Raw genomic sequence first — 21,534 nt, forward strand, 5'->3', positions numbered from 1 at the left:
CAATGCCCTGCTCAGTTTAATTCTCAAGATTTCTAGATTGTGTTTCTTCCATCTGGACTCCCCCCCCCAACTCTTTCCTGTGTCCCACCCTCTCCTCTCGCCTCCGTCCTTCTGTCCTTCTCTGCTCTTGTTTCTCCTCTGCCTTCTCGGGGCCTCCTTAGTCTCTGTCCTCTGATTATTTGCCTTGTTGTTTTTCTGTTCTGACATGAGAGAGATGATGAGAAATTAGACAATGAAGAGATACTAGATTGAGGGAGCAGGAGAGTCCCATTTCTGTGGCGTTGTCTTTTCCAGAGGACGGGTGGCTGCCCTCTTTCACTGCTGTGTGCGTGTGACGTGGGAGGAGCTGGCTCGAGGGGTCAAGGGAAGTCTGTCCACCAGACAAACTAAAGAAAGGGTTGGAGGTAAAGAGAACCAAGCTCACTCCAGTTCTTCAGCCTTTCCCATTCCCCATCATAACTCCCACAGCCAAACAGATTTGTCTGGACTAAATCTCATCCCAATGGGAGTCTGCTTTGCATTTTCCGGGACAAGGTGGTAATCAGCTAATATGATGAACTTATCTGAACACTCACAGCTGCTTATTCTTACCTGAGAAAAGGTTCTCTTGCTTGCTTTCCTTCTCTTCTCAGGACACACACACACACACATTTTAGACAATGGGCTTCTGGAAACAGCCCCACCTTTGTGGTCTAGCCAGTTGGAGTGCCTCTAATGCTGGGAATTTGGTGTGCTGGCAGAGCTGACAGGAGTTCTGTCCTTTGGCTTCAGTATAGTTTATATCAGGCACCAAACCCTTTGTGTATTTATTCTCCTGGGCCCAGGGACAGCCAGGCCACCCTCACTCTCTCCTCACTTCATGTGGCCAAAAAGCAGTAGACGAGTAAATGGCAGTCACTTTAAGATGATCATGACATATAATTAAAAATGGAATATTTGTAATATATAATGTTTATAAGTCAACAATTTAAAAAGATGACAGATGGTCCATTTCCTAAAATGAGCAAAATTACTTGAATAGGTGCTTCACATCAAAAGGATATCAAATGGCCAATAAAGGTTATGAAAATGTGTCCAACATCATTAGTCATTAGGAAAATATAAATTAAAACCACGATGAAATATATCATCAGCCATCACTGTACATCAGAATGGCTAAAATGAAAGAACTGAAAAAACAACTGGAACTCATAAAATAATGGTGGGGGTGTAAATTGGTACGATTACCTTGGAAAACAGTATGAAAGCATCTACTAAACTAAGCATATGTTGGTCCCACGTCCCAGCAATTCAAATTCTGGGTATATACCCAGCAGAAATGACTACATGCTTATGCTTACCAAAAGACACATACAAGGATGTTCATAATACTGTAGGGGAAAACCGAGAACAACCTAAACATCCAGTATAATAGAATACATAAACTAAACTAAACACAGTCATACAATGGAATATTACATAGCACTGACTATTGCTATACAAAATATGGATGACTCTCACAGATGTGATATTAAGTGAAAGAAGCTAGACACATACCATATGATTCCAATGATATGAAAATAAAAATAGCAAAATTAATCTGTTGGGAATAGAGGTGAGAATAGTAATTACTTTCATGACTGGCAGAGGTACACAAGACAGCCTTCCGGGGTGATGGCAATATTCTATATTTTTATCTAGGTTGTGGTTACATGTGTGTATACATATGTAAAAATGTTGTACACATAATATTTTATATTTTGCTATGTGTAAGTTATACCACAATTAGGAAAGAAAGGAAAGGAAAAAAGAAAGAGGAGGGAAATAAAGGGGAGGGCAGAGAAGAGAAGATCAGATCTATTAATTATATTATGTCACTTTTAGAGAAGGTGATTTTATAAGGAAACACCAAAGAACTTGTGGTAACTTCTATGATAATATTTTCTGCTTTGCCATCAAGTCCTTAAAACCCAATAGTATTTCGAAACAATACAACATTTGTTCTTTGGAATTTCTGATCAGAACATAGTTTCTTTTATAGGTCCATCTTACAAATGATTCATCATAATGCTATTTGTCATTGAACAATAACAGGCTTCATGGGTAAAATTAATGAAACTGTCTACCTAGACTTAGGATGGTTTCCAATTAAAATCAGTACAGGCAAAAGAAAATAATAATTTCTCAAAAAGTTTACATAAAAATGTATCATCTGCCAAAAGAATAAACACCTAAATTATTTTTATAGCTGTCATGAAATAGTCAATATTTAATATTAAGCGCTTAAATTACAGCAGCTGAAAAAGCCAAAACATAGCAATGCAACAGAGACCTCCCTACCTCTTATTATTGGAGTCAACTGGACTAAAATGCACTCAAAAATATAAAAAGTGATAAAAATATACTTTTATATTATATATAAATTTATTCATAAAGGCAATGACCAAAAAAACCTCTACTATATCTTTCACACAAAAATATCCAGCTAACATATGTTGCGTAAGTTACTTCAAATTTCTGCTGAAGAAAGAAAACTCACACTTCATGTCTGAGACAGAGGTAAAAATTACTATTTTTCTCAAATATGACTTGCAAAGACAAACTAAAATAAAAAAGAGATCTCTTTTACCAGCAAGCCTTGAATTTTGAGGCAACTCATCTTTTATTTCGTCGTATATTTTTGAAAGAATAAATTAATTTTGACAAATTTTGGAGCACTGCTATGATTGATAAAAATTTTTAAATTGAACATATAGAATTGAATTTTGTAAAAGAAGAGTAGTTTCACTCACCATATCAAGAAAAAGTGTAATGCAATAAATGCCTTCTGACTCAAGCCAAATGATGGGTATCTAATTTTACCCGAGTTCTTACATATCAACAAGAAAATACTGACATGCCAATATTAAAATGGGCAAAGGGCATTCCACAAAGAAAGAAACACAAGGAAATAGCATATGAGGCCATTTCTAATTCCCTAGTAATCAAATAAATATATATCACACAACAAAAAGCAATTGTTAACCTAAAAAAAATGAAAGAGATTTTAAAAATTATGAAAGCTACAGATAAAACTATGAAAATGATTAGGGAAATTAATTTTAATTTCAAGTGTAACTTTGGTACTGTGCTGAGGAAACAAAGGTGAGAAGAAAAACACAAACTAGACTCTGGCAATTGAAAAGTTCATGAAAACAGCACTGACTTTATACCAGTGTTTACTTCTCTGCTTAGGTACTGTCTTTTTAAACGTTTAAAAGTATAAAATATTCCCAGCATCATCATAAAGAATTCTGATTTTCTTTTAAAGTGGATAATACTGTAAAGATCACTGATCTTGGCTAACTACCCTTATGGTATAAATCTAGTGTTTTTACAAGATAGTTACAACTAAAACAGTTTCTTATATGGTGGCATCTTAGTTTACTTGTCAGTAAAGTACATAAAAAGAAATACTTTTAGAAATAAACTTGTCAACCTGAACCTATAAAGTCAAAAGCATGATTCACCAAGCCATATAGCAGATGATATTTTTCTCTGCAGACTGATGGCTGATGCCAAAAATTACTATTCTACTCTAGAACTAAAGTATGTTCCCCTTTTTAAGAGGCTTCTGTTTAAAATAAAACTTTTTTTTTTTTTTTTTTGAGACAGAGTCTCACTCTGTTGCCCAGGCTAGAGTGCAGTGGCATCAGCCTAGCTCACAGCAACCTCAAACTCCTGGGCTCAAGCAATCCTCCTACTTTAGCCTCCTGAGTAGCTGCAGTTGCAGGCATGCACCACCACACTTGACTAATTTTTTCTATTTTGGTAAAGATGGGGTCTCACCCTTGCTTAGGCTGGTCTTGAACTCCTGACCTCAAGCAATCCTCCCACCTCAGCCTCCCAGAGTGCTAGGATTACAGGTGTGAGCCACTGTGCCCAGCCTAAAATAAAACTTTTTCACACACATCAAACTACATATTCAAAATATTTTTAAACCACAGAGCCTTTGCTCTTAAATTGCTAATAATAAAGCTAGAAGGAAGAAATTCAATGAAAGATTTGCCAAAAATTCATGAAGAATACTTAGGTTCTGGGCTGGAGATGGAGGGGGGTGCTGGGTGGAAAGAAGATCAAAGTCCCCCTTCCTTCCTCACATTTAAGTGCACGGTCAAAATACTCATTGCTCTTGCATTAGCCCCAGGGTAGTTTAGGACCCAGAAAATTTTGGAGATGTAAAGATGAAGACGGCAAGCGTATCCGTGAAGGGATTTCAGACTTCGGGGGAAGTTTTTCAACATACATGGAAAAGAAGCGCATGCAATTTACTCCTTTGCTAATGTGGCAGCAGGAGCTTGAGTTTAAATTTAGAAAAGCAAACATAGTGCACAGTCAGGTTCATGGTGGGTGACATAACTAAAAGGGAGTTATGGGAGTAAAAGGGAGTGCTAGTTACAATTATGCAGAGACAATAGGCATAAATCAGGACACCTGGCCATCCTTCTAGGTCCCAGTATAGCACCTGGCACACTTTTGGCTCAATAAATGTTCTTAGAGTGGCAGGCAGGCCCTGAAATAGTGGTCCAGCAGAAGGTTAAAAAATCATTAGTGACCTGTCTATGGCCATACCACCCTGATTGTGCCTGATCACATCTGATCTCAAAGCCAAGCAGAGTTGGGCCTGGTTAGTACTTGGATGGGAGACCTGGGAATACCAGGTGCTATAGACTTAAAAAAAAATTACGAATGAACTTTAGAGTATCTGAGAATTCACCAGTAACATTCATGGATGATAATAAGTAGGAAGAAAGTATGTTGATCTATTTTTATGGGACTTTGTGGTGGTAACTCCGTCAATTTTGTTACCACAAGAATCTATAAAGCTCCTTTCTTTGCATTATACCAAGGATAGGGTGGTGGAGGCCAGTCCCCAGAAAACTTTCAACCCAATTGGGTTAATCCAATTGTCAACCCAAGCCACTGGGGTTGAGCAGGATTCTATATAGCAATAAAAAAAAACAAAATGGTGTGGGTATCGAATGTCCTATTGGATATCAAAAACCCTTACTGGTGGAGTACTATTCAGCTCTAAGAAACAATGGTGATATAGCACACCTTATATTTTCCTGGTTAGAGCTGGAACCCATACTACTAAGTGAAGTATCCCAAGAATGGAAAAACAAGCACCAGATATATTCTCCAGCAAACTGGTATTAACTGAGTAGCACCTAAGTGGACACATAGGTGCTACAGTAATAGGGTATTGGGCAGGTGGGAGGGGGAGGGGGGTGGGTATATACATACATAGTGAGTGAGATGTGCACCATCTGGGGGATGGTCATGATGGAGACTCAGACTTTTGGGGGGAGGGGGGGAAATGGGCATTTATTGAAACCTTAAAATCTGTACCCCCATAATATACCAAAATAAAAAAAATAATTAAAAAAAAAAAAAAAAAACCCTTACTGGGGTAGGGGTATGACAAGAATAAAAAGTAACAAACATTTATTGAACAAAAAATACAGGAGGGAAGAGGGATGGTGCCTGCAGGGGTTAGCTGTGAGTAAGGAGGGACATACAATCGCCCTGTGCTTAAGGCCCCATGAGGGAAGTGAAGCCTTTTCTATCTTTCCTGGGTATGAAAGGCAGGTTATAGGATTATCTTCCTTGACTTCTTTTTCCTTCCTCACTTCTTCCAGTATTGATATCACAATGTTTCTTTCCATTCAGAGTTCAAAGCATTGTGTAATTCCAATGACAATCTCACTTTGGAAATCTGATAATTCAATATGTCCTATAAACCCCTATAATTTCATACTGCCAATTAATTAATTTGCATATCAGTTCTTAGATTTCATTGTATTGGCCCCTGCAGAATTGTTTTAACTAAATTATATTCCAGGTCAATATTAGGGACTATAAGAAACATCGCCAAGAAATTTGTTTGGTCTATTTTAAGAAATTGTCAATAACATTATTCTTAATTCATAGAATTCTCTTAATGAGGATGCTCAGAGAGAATTCCATTTTGAGTACTAAGAAGTGTAGTAACTCTCCTGATGGGCCTATGTTTATCTTAAGGACTGAACTTTATAATTAGACCTTTTCCCTTTTGGTAACAGTGTTAGAAAACACAGCCACATTTGACACCTAATCATACTAGTGGGTAGGCTGTCATGATCAGCTGGTTTAGCCGTATTCCTTATTAACTTGGGTTCCACCTTTGTTTTTTTCTTTCTTGTTTTACTATAAGTCATGCTACTTTGTCATATCTTACATCCCCTGGTAAACCCTTGAAATCCTTACTAGATTAAAATACAATTACAAGAGTAGAAGGGAAGGAAAGAGAGGAAACAAAAGTAGAGTTATTGTCTCCAAATTCCAATTTACTTTAATCAATGTCAAAATCACCTTGTTTCAAAATCAACCCTTTTTAACTCTGTCTCCTCTAAAGAAGAAGGCTCCAGGTGCCCCAGGGGAGGCCCCTGGAGAGCCAGTGGGTCACAGGGGAGTGTCTGCAACCTTGTTTGGGGTCAGAGTTTGAACTCACGCTATTTCCCATTCTAAGCAAAGGTGGCACTGACCCCTACCATCAGCAGTAAGTGCTCTGCAAGCTGCTCCTCAGCAGAGGTGAATGATATGCTATGTGAGCTCATACCTGCTCTCACCTGGTACCTGCCCGGCCAACACTGCACAACTGCAGGAAGATCTGCTTTGTTAGAAATGCAGTTTATGAACAAGGAAGCTTTTCTTTTCCTTTGCGCAAAGCTGACTGGCCACACATAGGGATGGGAACCACAATGATGCCCCATGTATTTGCTAATCGTGAAAATTCACCAGCCCAGATAGTCATCTACTATGTGGCTCTAAGTAGTGTATTTGTTGTTTGGAACACGTAGGAGATTGAATATGAAAAACTACACAAGGAAGTGATCTGTGACAAACTTGCCAAATATGAACAATAGATGTAGAAATAAAGAAGTGATCAGAGGAAAAACGTGTGACTAATTGTATGATACATTCATATCAGAGCCCTGTTAGAAATCCCTTCATACCAGCACCTTTTGTCTGTTTTGTTTCATGGTTTTTCAGGAAATAAAGTCCAGCCTTCCATAGCTATTTGTATTATTCTAGTCCGTGTAAATTTCATTTACATATTTACAAATATAAAAGGATTGGGACTTTACACATCTGCCATATTTGGTTCTACACAGTAAATGATTACTTATTATTTATGCAAAGGATAAGTTTGGAACATGAGTTCAAATATTTATAAAAAGCATAAGTATAATATAGAGAAATGAACATTAAACTAGAGAGAGCTGAGTTCTGGCCCCAGCTCTGCCACCAGGCAGCTGGGTGCCCTTGGGACGTACCTTTCAGGATTTCAGTCTCCTAATCCCAATTGGGCTAGATCTGGAGTTCTCCAACTTTAAGGACTACCTAGAGAGGTTGATTAAGATGCAGATTCCTGGGTCCTACTTCAGATCTACCAAATTTGAAGTTTTGGAGGTGGAACAGGAATCTGATTTTTTTCCCCCAGTGATTTTTTTTTTTTTTTTTTTTTTTTGAGACAGAGTCTCGCTTTGTTGTCCAGGCTAGAGTGAGTGCCATGGCGTCAGCCTAGCTCACAGCAACCTCAAACTCCTGGGCTCCAGCAATCCTTCTGCCTCAGCCTCCCGAGTAGCTGGGGCTACAGGCATGCGCCACCATGCCCGGCTAATTTTTTATATATATATATCAGTTGGCCAATTAATTTCTTTCTATTTATAGTAGAGACGGGGTCTCGCTCTTGCTCAGGCTGGTTTTGAACTCCTGACCTTGAGCAATCCGCCCGCCTCGGCCTCCCAAGAGCTAGGATTACAGGCGTGAGCCACCGCGCCCGGCAACCCCCAGTGATTTTGATTTGAATATTTAAGTAACACATTTTGAGAAATAGTAGACTATCTGACCTGTTCACATACTTTTTAAAGAAATCCATAAAATTCTGGTTCCATGACTAAATCAAGTTGAATTCACAATCTCCTTTCCAAAGAAAAGCTACCTCAAGAGTCTGTCTGCCTACTTGATTACTTATCTGCCTTTCATGGACATAGAGATATAAAAAAAAATTGCAGGATTTCCCATTAGCCCTACTTGGATAACAATAATTTTGTAGCAAGCATATTACTTAATAGTAATAAAGTCATGATGCCTTAATTATAATTTTCTTTTGCAATGTAGCTAACTCAAGGATGATGATTCACCAGGTCATATTATAGTTAATAATAATTTTTTATAATAATCACAAGTACCTGAATTATTAAAGGTATTCTGCTGGTTTTGCATATCAGTAGTATAGAAACCATCTCCAAACACTTAGCTTTTAATTCTGGTATAAACATTAAAAATAAAATCTAAGTTATTAAAAATAGAAAACAAAGCTATAATTTTAACAGAGATGACATATATTTGTCCACTATCTTAAAAACAATTGGTATATAGATAGACTTTTAAAAGTCAACTTCACGTAAAAAGCAAAAGAGAGTTTTCACAAAACTTTGTTGATGCTGAATGAACAAAAATGTAATGCTCATGCCAAACATTTTATTTCAAAGCCCAGATGTTTTAAAATCTGTCAGAGATGCTGCTGATAACTGGTTTGACTTTTCCATAGAAGCAGGCAGAAAATTCTGTATCTCCTAACATGTTTTTACAACACATCAGAGAACTTGCCTTCTCTATCAAAAGAAGAGTTTCCTCAAAATAAATCATATTCCACGTGTAGTTTCACCCTTTGCAACACCAAGACAAAGTCCTCATGGATACTACTCCCTTTAAAGTACTATGTCCCAGGTGTAGCCAGTAATTAGGCCCTGCAATTTTGACTACTGACCGCACGTGCACTGTCAACATGGGTTTTTGCAATGTCCGTGGCCGGCCTCCCAGATCCGAGGGTAATAAGTGCTCAGGGGCCTGCCCCTCCCTGGCTGCTACATGCCATTGTGTTTAGAGGTAGACAGGAAATTGCCACAGCTGAGGAGGTCAGCTTATTGCTTCCTGGTGTACAGCTCCAGTGTCCCTTAGTGGTGTTTCCTTCTAGAAGTGAGTAGCTATCTATCTTCCCTTGATGCACCACAATGCAGTCACTTAGTTATACTCCTCTGGCAGTACCACTGTAACTAGGTTATGGCAGATGCTGTCTGTGCCCTGCCTATATCCCATCAAGCCTGGGACAGTGGAACTTCTCGCCACCTGGGGGCTTTCTGGCCAGTAGGAGCCCATACTGCCCAAGGCAGAAAGTGTCAGAGAAACAGTACCTGCAGGAGCAGCCCTTAACCAATGACTGGCAGAACTTGGCCTTTTAATACTACAGTTTCCCTTCCTCAAGGATAGAATAGCTCTGAATTCTGCAATGACGTCCAGAATTTCCCAAGGGGATCAACCTCCATTTACCAACAAGAGAAACTATCACTCTAATTCCCCCTTTATTGGCTGGCTTTACATCCTCACTTCCCACAGGTATTTCCTGGATTACACCTGTACTTTAATTCTCATCGTAGAGTCTGCTTCCAGCAGAAGTCACCTAATGCAATCTCCTTGGGAACCTTCTCTGAGTAAAACTGTCTTTTACTGGACATGATTTTTAGCACTTAGGATTGACTGGCATATAAATGTTGGAGATAACATTTTTCTTTGTTTGTTAATGCCCTTCAATCTCCCCAAGAGCAAGTTGGAATCTCTAGACAAACAATATAAAATCTGGAAAGAGATAGAAAAAGATCACTCATTCTTCCACTGGTTCATAGTTGAAAGAACTGAGTTCCAAAGATGTTAGAGGATTTATTTATATAAGGTAACGACAGCCAGGAAATGGCTGAACCTGGAACAGAAATTAGATATTTTGATCACAAAACACTGTGCTTCAAACCTTCAAAAAAAATCCATATGCTATTTTATTAAGTCAAAAGAGTACATAGAAGCCAGACATAGAAATTTCCTGAGTCTTTTTTTTTTTTCTTTGCCTGAATTTTTGTCATTAGTAAGGACTTCTAGGCTTCCAATTGGAGTGTTTGGACATATCTCAGTTTATTTTTTATGATCCTATGCTAAATTAGTAAGGTGATGATCAAGACACAAATGTATTAATCTTAAGAGATTCCTCAAAACAGCATTGATATTTTTACCCTTTCATGTTATGTGTCTACATTAAGTGCATAACTTTGGCAGTTTTCTTCTTTCCCTTTGACAATAGTCCAGCATGTATAAAGTTTCTACTCAGAATGGGTTTAGAAACATCTTAACTTTGATGGCTCTCTACTTTTCACTAAGGGTAGCCCCATTGAAAAGGGTGGAAATAATTATTTATCATTACGACCAATTCAACTTCCATATGCATTAGACACTGCTGTTTATTATCTTATGACAAATTTTCCTTCAAAAATTATAAACTAAAATATATAATTCAGAGAACTTGAAAACTAGAACAAACCTTACAATGAAAGACTGAATTCACCCTTCCTACTACAACTGAGGAATCAAAGCCTCAAGAAAGTCGAGTGATTTCACCAAATTAACAGAGCTAATAGTAGATATTCAAGTCTTTGGATTTCTGGCTTAGTTTTCTTTCCTAAAATTATTATTATTATTGATCTTCTTTTCTGAATTCATCTCCATTATTGGAACACAAAAGAAATCCCAAAGGTTGGGCTAGAAACAGCTAACATCACCTGATCATGCTCTCCTCTCTGTGCTAATAAACCATCAGAGTCATCTAAGTGGCTACTCCATTTGCCCTCTGATCCCCCACCAAGCTCGGAAGCTGCAGGGAACTTGGATTTCAGCTACTCTAGGCTCCTGACCCATATGCCAAAACCCTGGCCTTTGGGCTCCAGAATCTCTTGGGAATTCAAATAACGGCTTTTACAAATCACAAGTTCCCAAAGGAAATTACTGTAATGATATTTGAAATTGTTCAATATTTGAGCTTCCCAAATACATTGTGTTCAATGCTACTTGAATTTCCACTTGAAAAAAAAAACTGAACATGCATGTTAGGACATAATCATGAACAGTTCTAATCAGAAAGATGTTGGATGGGGTAACAATGTCTGGGTTTTGCTCAATTGAAGTCGTACAAGTCAGGGCGGTGTCTCTGGTTATCAAACTCCAAACATGGAAATGCCCTGGAGACCAATGCATTTCAAAAGAGCAAAAAGTAGGTAACAAACTGTGGAATCAATGGCCAGCCATTTATTTTCTACATATAGAATTTTCTTAGATACATTATATTACAATTTTAATATTAATAATAGTGTGGCCTTTAATTAGAATGTAAAAATCATTATCTTACTTTAGTAATCAAATTAATATTTTTCAACTTCTACTTTCATATCATTTTACTCCATTAATTTTACCCATGTTAAGTAAAAAAAAAAAAAAGGGAAGGAGGAATAGGACGGACATTGCAATAAATCAGTACAGGTACAAAACATTTTTTTCTCTTTCTGTATTTGTGAAAATAGCATTGGCTACAGTGCAAAGAGCATCAGCTAACATTCTGGAATCCTGGGATACAGTCCTGACTCTCATCAAACAACTTCTTACGTCAATTGCTTAATCTGTGAAATGGAGACAACAAAACCTAACTACCTCTCAAAATTATCTGGTGAGCCCATGTGTGCTTCCCCTGTGAAATATGTCGTGTCTGGAAGAGAAAGGCAACTTGGTGGTGGCTGAGGAGAAAACATGGGCGTGTGCGTCCAGTTCCAATTCTCTCCACAAGTATCGGGGCAGCAGAAGACGGAGGTGAGTGGGCTAGAACAAGGAGGGAGCCCTCCCTGCTGCAGAGCAGCAGCAGCAGGATCCACAGGTCCCCACACTCCACCTCAGCGCTTTGCATGGGCAGGTGGGTGGTTGTGCCTTGCACCAGCGTTAGACCAGAATTGCAGAGATGTTTCAGAAACAGGTGGAGAAGGTGGGGAGGCATGGCCAGAGAAGAGATTGGAATGGGAAAAAGGTAGGGAAAAGTGAATCCTGACAGGCTATCCACTGACCTCCGAGAAGACCAGAGGAAAAGAGAAAATAATGTTCAAGGCTTCCAGAAAAGAAGTGTTGAGAGCAGGGCAAGGGAAGAGCCAAGGGGTGACGGAGCTTTCCTGTGCCTGAGGCTGCCCACTGCTCGCCACCCTTTCAACTTGGTTCCAAGGGAGCCTCTCCACAGCCTGGTTCAGGGCCAGGCAGGCTGGCATCATCCCCATTGTAGTGAAGGATTCCTTGAGGCACAAAGAACTGATGTGATTTGCCCGAAGTCACCTAATTTATAACCAAGAAATCTAGGATTAAAATTCAAGCCCTCTCATTTGGTTACCAGTAAGTTTTTGTTTTCGTCTTTTCTTTTCCACCATTACTGGTCATTAGTATAATAAATGATAGGAATTTTGTATGTTGAATTTTAAGTAAATTATCCTTATTTTATCCCTGTGGCAGAATATACTAAGAGTAATTCACATTTCTAAGAGCATGAAATATAATACAAATATCAAATCAATAAAGACATTTCTTCAAATAGAAAAAAATTATTTTAAAAAAGAAAAGGACTAGAACTTTTGAGTAACCCAGTGAGTCCTGGACTAAGTCTCAATATTCTGTCAGTCAAGAGTCCTTTCAGGCCGGGCGCTGTGGCTCACGCCTGTAATCCTAGCTCTTGGGAGGCCGAGGCGGGTGGATTGCTCAAGGTCAGGAGTTCAAAACCAGCCTGAGCAAGAGCGAGACCCCGTCTCTACTATAAATAGAAAGAAATTAATTGGCCAACTGATATATATATAAAAAAATTAGCCGGGCATGGTGGCGCATGCCTGTAGTCCCAGCTACCCGGGAGGCTGAGGCAGAAGGATCACTCGAGCCCAGGAGTTTGAGGTTGCTGTGAGCTAGGCTGACGCCACGGCACTCACTCTAGCCTGGGCAACAAAGCGAGACTCTGTCTCAAAAAAAAAAAAAAAAAAAAAAGAGTCCTTTCAGTGATAACTTGGTAGACACAGAAGACATTATCATTTGATTTAAAAGATCTGTGAAGTATTAACAGCCTCTAGTAAGTTTGATGATCAGTTTGGCATTTGTTCTGAAAAATTGCAGATTGAGAACTGAAGCAAAATAGAATAAAGTTATCTCCTTGCTACATGCTTTGTGTCTCATTTAAGGACTGAAAAGGTTATTGCTCATATATGGGAGAATGCCAAAAACCTAGTACCCATTCGGCTCACAAAATCCTGAGAGTGCTTTGTACAAGGGAGCAGTCCTGAGCAAACATGTGGATGAAGAAGTAATATATGTATACAGGACTGTACATATGGATACGCACACTGCCTAAGAACAGGAGGAAAGCATAAGAGGATTAGCCACAAAAGCCCAGGATGAAAGGGAAATGAAACAATTGAACTAATGATATCCAAATAAAACAGGAGAAACTGGAAACATTGGCAGGGAAGGTATCATCCTTGTTCAACACAGTGCACAGAAGAATTTACAGCTCCCTTCTTTCTGTTCCAGTAACAATTTACTTATATATCTCTAAGAGTATTTTAATTTTTCAATCTTTCCATTTTTCACTAACAGCAGCTCAGACCTGAACTAATTTAACTCTCTTACCTAATTGTGAACTGTCTTTTATCTTTCTGCAGTACAAAGCCCCAAGCCTAAGCTATAATGAAAAGAGCATGCTACCTAGATTTAGATGTCAGCCAGGATTTCAGCAGAGAACTTGTGGCACACATGGAGATGACTGAAAAGCGTTTCAAGAACTGACTGATTACGTGATGTGGACAGGTAACGAAAACCAGTAAGGAATGGTAGAGCAGCCCAGGACTCCCCAAAGCAGGAAGCCATTGCCACCCCTAGACATAGAGGCAAGGGGAGGGAGCAAGGGAGGAAGTGCTGGAATTGGCAAGATCAGAGCTATAGAAGAGGTCCACCCAGTAAAAACTGTAAGCTTCAGCGGAGTACAAAACCACTACCAAACTCCAGCCTGACCTCCCACTCCTGCACTGTCCTCCAAAGCCTCCCACTGGCTGAACCTGTGTAGAAGCCAGAGGGCAAAGAGCTTATTCCAGACAGTTCATAAATACAGCTCTTCGTATACAGAGGAGTGTGGAGAGTGGATCTGGAAGATCACATAGAGAATTTCTGGAGACTGAGGTTTAAGATGTGGGTAAAGATTTTATACAGAGATCTTCACTACAGCATTCATTATAATAATGAAAAATTAAAAAGGAACCTATATATCCAGCAACAGGGGAATGAGTAAGATAATTATTTTACTCATTTTAATGAAGTGGGAAGATGCATGTGATATAATGTTAAGTGAAAAATAAAACAAGATACAAACAGCATGTAAACTGCTGCCTTTGTAATTTCATCTTTAGTGCTAAGTTATATGAAAATATGTACAGAAAGGGAACCGATTGTTAATAGTGCTATCCACAGATAGTAAATTTATGGATTATTTTAACTACAGTAGTCCCTCTTATCCATGGTTTCAGTTACAGTCAACTACGATCCAAAAATATTACACACAATGAGATATTTTGGGAGAGAAACAGAGAAAGGGACCAACCACATTCACATAAGTTTTATTATAGTATATTGTTATCATTATTCTAGTTTATTATTACTGTTGTTAATCTCTTACTGTGCCTAATTTATAAACTTTATCATAGGTGTGTATGTATAGGAAAAAATATGATATATATAGGGTTTGGTACTATCTGAGGTTTCAGGCGTCCACTGGAGGTCTTGGAATGTATCCCTCCCCAACTCTAAGGGGACGTCTACTGTACATGGTAAAGCTGCCAAAATAGCTAAGGCAAATGTAGACTATATCAATCAATAAAAAATAAATAAATAAATAAAATAAAATAAATATAAAATAAAATAAATAAATAAAAAATAAAATAAATAAATAAAAGTCTCAATCATAAAAGAACAGTCCCTTGGGATGTTCACTGGTCTAACCACTTCCAGAGAACTAGAAAGGACATTTTAAAAGTACCACCACCCAATCAAATCTTTTCAGGGAAGACAAAGTGATGCTTTTGGACCTAGAATCCAACTCACATGAGGAACACAAGAATAAACTCGGTGCATTTATCTACTGCTTTCCACAGTTTGCATCATACTTCCCCCCACCAACTCTTTAAACAAGTTATATAGAGAGGTCTATATCATTATCTTTAAAAATTTCAACCACTGAAAATATTATGCTTCCCCCCACCCCAAAATGTCATTCAAAATAAAGACAATTTTAAACTCTATATCAAAATTTGATATCTTGAAATAACACAGACTTTCCAGGCATATCTTAGATTTTTCTCTCTCTTTTATCCCTGCTTTGCTGATGTCGTAAGCCACATGCTTAATTTACCAAGTGGGTAATACAGCACTGAGTATATATATAAGTACTTAGCACTAGAATGTATGTATGTATATATGTGTGTGTGTGTATGTATACATATGTATACTTGGATCTTTAGATATAGATATAAATATAATAGAACCATTTATTTAGAGAATTTATATACATATACCTAATTATGTATATTCACACAGACACTGACATCATCAACTGTTCTTTGGAATTCCTCTAGCAGTTAACGGTGTTGAGAACTTTCAAGAATTATAAATCCTTCATCCCCTGTGATGTCTAAATTCTCTCAGCCTCTGTCTTATACAAGTTTGAATATTTTCTCTTCTTTATTATAAGGGTAAGTATAGTAACTGATTATTGTAATGATACATGTTGCAGCTTCTCCAGAAGATAGGCGAATGAGACTCAGTTTCCCAACAACAGAACTTGACCTGGTTTGCGAGCCCACATCCCAGGACTGGCACATATCGAGTATCCTTAAATGTTTGTTTAATAGATAAATTATATGTGCAGTTTCATTCTCACATTTGGTTGCTTTCCTTAGTGTGACAGATACAGTCACTGAGGACCATGCAGCAAGACTGCTTTGGAAAGAGGTAACATCTGTGCAGTTACTTGGGTCACAAATGAAATAAGAAAACCTGATGCTTTAATTACCATTATCACCGAATAATTGTTTTTAAAAGTAGAGAAAAGTCTATAATAAGAGAGTGTGGTTTAAGATAAGGTAATAAATGTCTGGTTGTACTCTGGAAATTGAACAGTATTAATGATTATAATCATTTATGCTTTAACTACATTAAATCTAAATACCAGAGCACATACATTTTCAGTCTAGTATAATGGAAAAAGAAACTTACTCTCTTCTATGACCTACTGCCATAGAAGATAGTTCTGTGTATATAATAATATAGAAATTAATTAATAATTCTTAAATGTAACTTTAAAAGTCCCTTGAATACATAAAAGTCAAAATAAAATTCAATTTGCGAGAAATGGACACTGAAGACAACTTTACTAGCTCCTATAAAAACAAAGATTATTCACAAGGTTTTCTTAATCCTGTTACAACAAACCATCTAGATCTACATCTTTCAAGCCAACTGTATCTCCTATAAATTTGGAGTTTGGGTCACCACCATTTTCTTTCCTCTTTTGGGGCTGTGACTAAGCTTTATACAGAGTGAAAAATCCTCAACATTTTTCACCTTAGATTCCTTTATGTACTCTGTGAATCGCCCCAGCAGCGGCAGTAAGACTTTGTGGTTTTTAGGCTAGAATGGAAATCAGGTGCAACAGGTTTAGTTAACACTTCAGGGACTGACTCACTGATTCTCCTTATTATAGAATTGTTTCAAGTCAGGGGTTCTCAGGAAAACAAGGGTGCCCTATTGACTTCACAATGCACATAGATTCTTTGTTACTGGATATTCCCCTCTGTACAATGGGACCAGGTAGGGTGCATATAATCAAAAAGAGGAAATACTTCCTTTCTGGTTTATTAATGGTGATGGCTATGAGAGTAAATGGATATCTACATTTCTAGTGGATACTTCTATTCTTCCGCTAGCTACCTCATGTGCACACACACTCCCTCTACCAACTACTCATTCAGTGAGCTTTAGTTTTTTTCATGGTGTGGTGAAAATATTATGAGTTTTGGAGTTAGAAAGAGCTGGGTTTAAATACTGCTCTGTCATTTACTAGCTAAATCACCTCTTTCAGGTTCTGTTTTCTCAGTTGTAAATATGGGGGTAAAATTATCTACTTTGCAGAGCTACTATGAAGATTAAATGAGATACACTGAATATGAAAGCAACAGTCACATAAGAAGTACTCAGTAATTGTTCATGCCCCTTTTCCTATTTATATTTGACAAAAGTTCCTTATGTTTATTGAATTTAGGAGGAGAGATTGGGAATTGTCTGGCCAAAAATATTTTGTTTTCCTCCATTCCCCCATGCCATGCCCTTTTTCCTCAGTAAACATGCCTAGAACCAACTGTTGGTGCTTTTGCTCCATGTTGATCAGTAATTGAGTGGCAGTAAGATATAAATTGGTGCTCCTCTTTATTTAACTTCTGCTGGCTTTGTGGAGTAGTGGAATTGGAGCCAAGGTGTACTTACACACACAGAAAGGCAACCAGGAATCCTGTAGTGAGCAAGGAAGTTGATGTATAAGTTCCTGAGGAGCTTCTCTGTAGGAAGAAACTACATGATGATGGAGACATATCCTTTCTACATCTCCAACAGTTATTGTCTAGACCTAGGACTGATTGTTTCCTTCTGGGTGGACAAAACAACTTTTAATAAAAGTAAAATAACAGGATAGGGTATAATTAAGTACCAACAATGTACTAGCTACTAAGACTTCTAGGTCAAAGTACTTAAAATCTCTTGCAGGGTGAGATTAGGAAAAATCACAAAATGCAAATTGATAAAAGTCAAAACTTTGAGTAAATGCCAGACTTTCAGTTGTAGTTTGCTTTTATCTTGAAAAAAATCCAAAATCTAGTTTCAGACTAGCTTGTTTAAACATGTTTATTGATTCATAGGAATACAAATGCTCTTGTTGTAAATCCAAAGTATGCTCCAATGAAAGACTCCGGATCAATAATTTGAGTTCACTCCAAACAAAATTTTTTTGGATAGCCAATACAAAAGAGAAGAGTTTTGTAATCCCACCCTTGCAATAACTACATTTTCTTACTTTGCAGATAATAACAACAACTTAGTTCATGGGAGTGAAACAGTGGGGAAGCAAGCCAACAAGGCAGTAGAGCCAAGAATGGCTGGCAAGGCCTGAGTAAGCCTCCCTGCACAGGCTTGAAAAGAGCCCATTCTTGGGTCTATATTTGACACATATGATAAAGGAGATGCTGTATTTCAATGTGAATGTCAACAGTTTCTTCAACTATCAGATCTTTTTCTAGTAGCATATGCAAAAACAATCAAGCCATGCTTTGATGAGATATTTATGAATCCATCAGTGTCATAAAAACATTTAAATGGCAAATCATAAATAAAATATATTACATGTCACAGGACCAGCATTACTTCAAGCCCTGTAAAGGGAGTTTTTGCATGGGTGCAATATTATATTGATAGACTCTATCATTTTAAGTGGCATTTTGTTGTTATAAAATATGGCTTGTGCAGGCTTTAAATATTTTTTTGAAAACACAAATTAAGTTATTTTTATTTACTTTGTTTTTTTTAGGTAGTAGTTGAGGTACTAATTACAGTAGCAACTCTGACAGTATTCAGTATGTTAGTAACCAGGCAATATTGTTGTACTGTATACTGGCTGAATAACTAGTAACTCAATCTAGGGATCAGACAGTCTCAGTTGTTGTTACAAAACTGGGGGAAGATTTCCAGGGGAATAGTCATCAGGAAGTTAGATGAGTCAGTTAAAAGTCCATCAAAGGTGGGTATAGGCCAGAAGCAGATATATGGTATGCAATTCAAGAGAATCCAAAAAAACAGCTAAGCAGAAATCAGAAAACCTGAGTTTTAGTCCTATTTCCTCTATCTGCCTTAACTTCAGTGAACTTTAATTTCCTCATCCTCCACACTAGGGTAGGGAGGATTATTTATTAAATAATTATTAAATTATTTTGAAGATCTTTGGGTCTTACTTCACAGAGCCATGATGAGCCTCTAGTGGGATAAAATCTCAGCACTGGTCAATAATCCTTAAAGTGTAAGATCAACATAAGGTAGAACCTGTGTTCATAGGCAGGGAATCCTCAAGGATAAATCAGGAAGTAAAACCAGAGGATTCAAACAGCAAGGCTTTAGATTCCTTAAGTTAGACTGCCCAGGAGCAGCTTTTTGCACCAACTGTTAAAGCAACTACTTGAGAAATTCTGATGTCCTACCTAGCCTGAGCAGCAACTGTAAATTTAGAGGGCCAGCCAGCTACCACTTACCCTGACCTTGCATTCTACTCCCTGTCCCAAGTGCCAGCAGGAGGAAGGGGGTGTAAACTAGGTCCGCCACTTTATAATGCTGTTTTCTGACAGAGCTTGGGCAGGAACCCCAAACTCAAATCTAGACACAATACTTTCAGTTATAACATATACTTTTGAATTTCTGCTTTAAAATCTTTTTTTCCAAGATTTTAATGTTATTTATATTTCTATGAATTTATATATTTTTCTCTTCACTATTTAATGTAGAAATTGTTCAGTACCAAAAATTAACTTGATTTCTCATATGTACTTTAATTTCTGCTTGTGAGATCTAGAGCCTAAATGTACTCATTATGGGAATATAAAGAAGGAAGCATTAACCACAGTGATTAACTTGCAGTGACTAACAACAAGGACTCAAGATCCCCAGTCAAGGAAATCCAGCCCCACTCTCATGAGCTCTGCAATGTTGGTCAAATAATCATACCCTTTCTGTGTCTCATTTTTCCTCAAAATGGGGATGATAATATCCACCTCTCAGAGATGTGATGAATTAACTGTAGTGAGTTAATACTTGTAAAGTACTTCGAACAATGTCTGATATGCATAACGATGTTAAATACACTGCATCTTTCAATCCAATCTTGATGGAAAACACTGTTTTCACAGACATTGTCTGAAGTTGTTATTATAAACCAGATGCTTCCTCTATTTTCTTATCTTATACATAGCACATATTATTTTGACCTTTGGCTATAATTATAAGAGAAATAACTATTCAATGAGAGAATCCAAAGAACTAGCAGGAGCTTGTACTACTGCTTATTAACAAATCTGAAAAATTAAGAGGTATATGATGCATGGTGATTTTATATAACTGTTGGCCAAATCTCTTATTTGAGCTGTTGATATTAACTTTGGGATACCATAACCCTAACTTCTAATGAATGAGACTCAGTCAGGGTTGCTAGCTTGAAATGGCACAACACACTAATAAATACAGCCCCACAATAATAAATACAGCCAGCAGCCAACTTTCTTCATCACAGAATATTTTGCCAAGCTTAACACCAACTGACTTTCACCCACTTAATTGCCATCTATGGGAGGGTGAAAAACAAAAGGCACTTATTAATTCTGTTTCATTTTTCTGTGTTAGCTACAGGTGCAACCTATATTTGTCTACAACCTGTTGGGGACACCACAAAAGGACTTTGATTCCCTGCCTCATTTGTATGTCCTTGGGTCTCCCGGTGCTTTATAAAATGATCCCCTGTTATGAGGGGTCTCTGTCATTTCTCACTTCCACTGAAGAAGTCAATTCAGAAGACACACAATGCTATAAAGACAGCACTAAGTAAGTGCTCCCTCTCTAGAGTGAATCCTTCTTATAAATTTGAATCCATAGAGGTATTTTGATGAGACATTTGTGTTAGCCCAATGCAGTTTTGTTTTAAGGGAACTATAAATGAGCTAATGAGATGCATAAGCCATTCACTGGTTGTTCTTGCCAAACTTCTCTCAAGTATTAGACAGTCATACATACTTTACCTAGAAAATTCACTTTGGAACAAATTTTTCAAGGTCGACAGAAAAGCACGCAATTCAAGCTTCAAATGATCTCATTTTGACAAGATACAGCTTTTTGAATAAATCCACTTTTCTTCTTCATGGACATGACTGAAACACAACTTACCCCTTAGGTGAACTCAAACTTTAAGACAGATATGTGCTTTTAATATTCATAGTGAGAAGGGAATTTTGAATGCATATTAGGAGTTGGAAATTATTTCAATATCTAATATATCCACTACATTGATTTAATCATGGACAAATAATAAAGCAGCAACTCACTGTCTCGTCTTATAAATAAGATTTCTAATCAAAAGCTAAAGAAGAAAAAAAAGTGAACCCAGGTCCCACAGGTCTTCTAAAGGTCTCTAAAAGAGTTTATACCACTCACCACCACTAGTATATGGACTTCGTAGATTATGACTGAAAGTACGGAAACAGAGGGTAAAGTGATGCAATGACAGAGATAAGTGGCAAAGAATTACTTCAGGAGAAACTTGTGTAATTTCAAGTATAACGTTTACCTTTGGCTTCCTAAGTGAGATATATTAAGACATTTAAGTCACTGAATGCATGAAGGGCCTCCCTTTTATAGACTAACATGAACATCCAGATACTCAAAGGCACTTCAAAGCTTGACAGACATGGTTACAACTTCTGGGCTTCTGAAGTTGTTTGACTCCAT

At 37.6% G+C, this 21,534-nt stretch overlaps 1 protein-coding gene and 1 pseudogene across 1 annotated transcript in view; one reads left to right on the forward strand and one right to left on the reverse strand.

The window, feature by feature from the left end:
- The window catches only part of CRYBG1 (crystallin beta-gamma domain containing 1), a 188,576-nt gene that overhangs the window by 162,239 nt on the left and 4,803 nt on the right, over positions 1-21,534 (reverse strand). The gene's annotated exons all lie outside the window — the stretch shown is intronic.
- On the forward strand, positions 4,577-4,691 carry LOC142871129 (uncharacterized; annotated as a pseudogene).

Source organism: Microcebus murinus, chromosome 5 (assembly GCF_040939455.1).
Source record: "Microcebus murinus isolate Inina chromosome 5, M.murinus_Inina_mat1.0, whole genome shotgun sequence".
NCBI lineage: Eukaryota > Metazoa > Chordata > Mammalia > Primates > Cheirogaleidae > Microcebus > Microcebus murinus.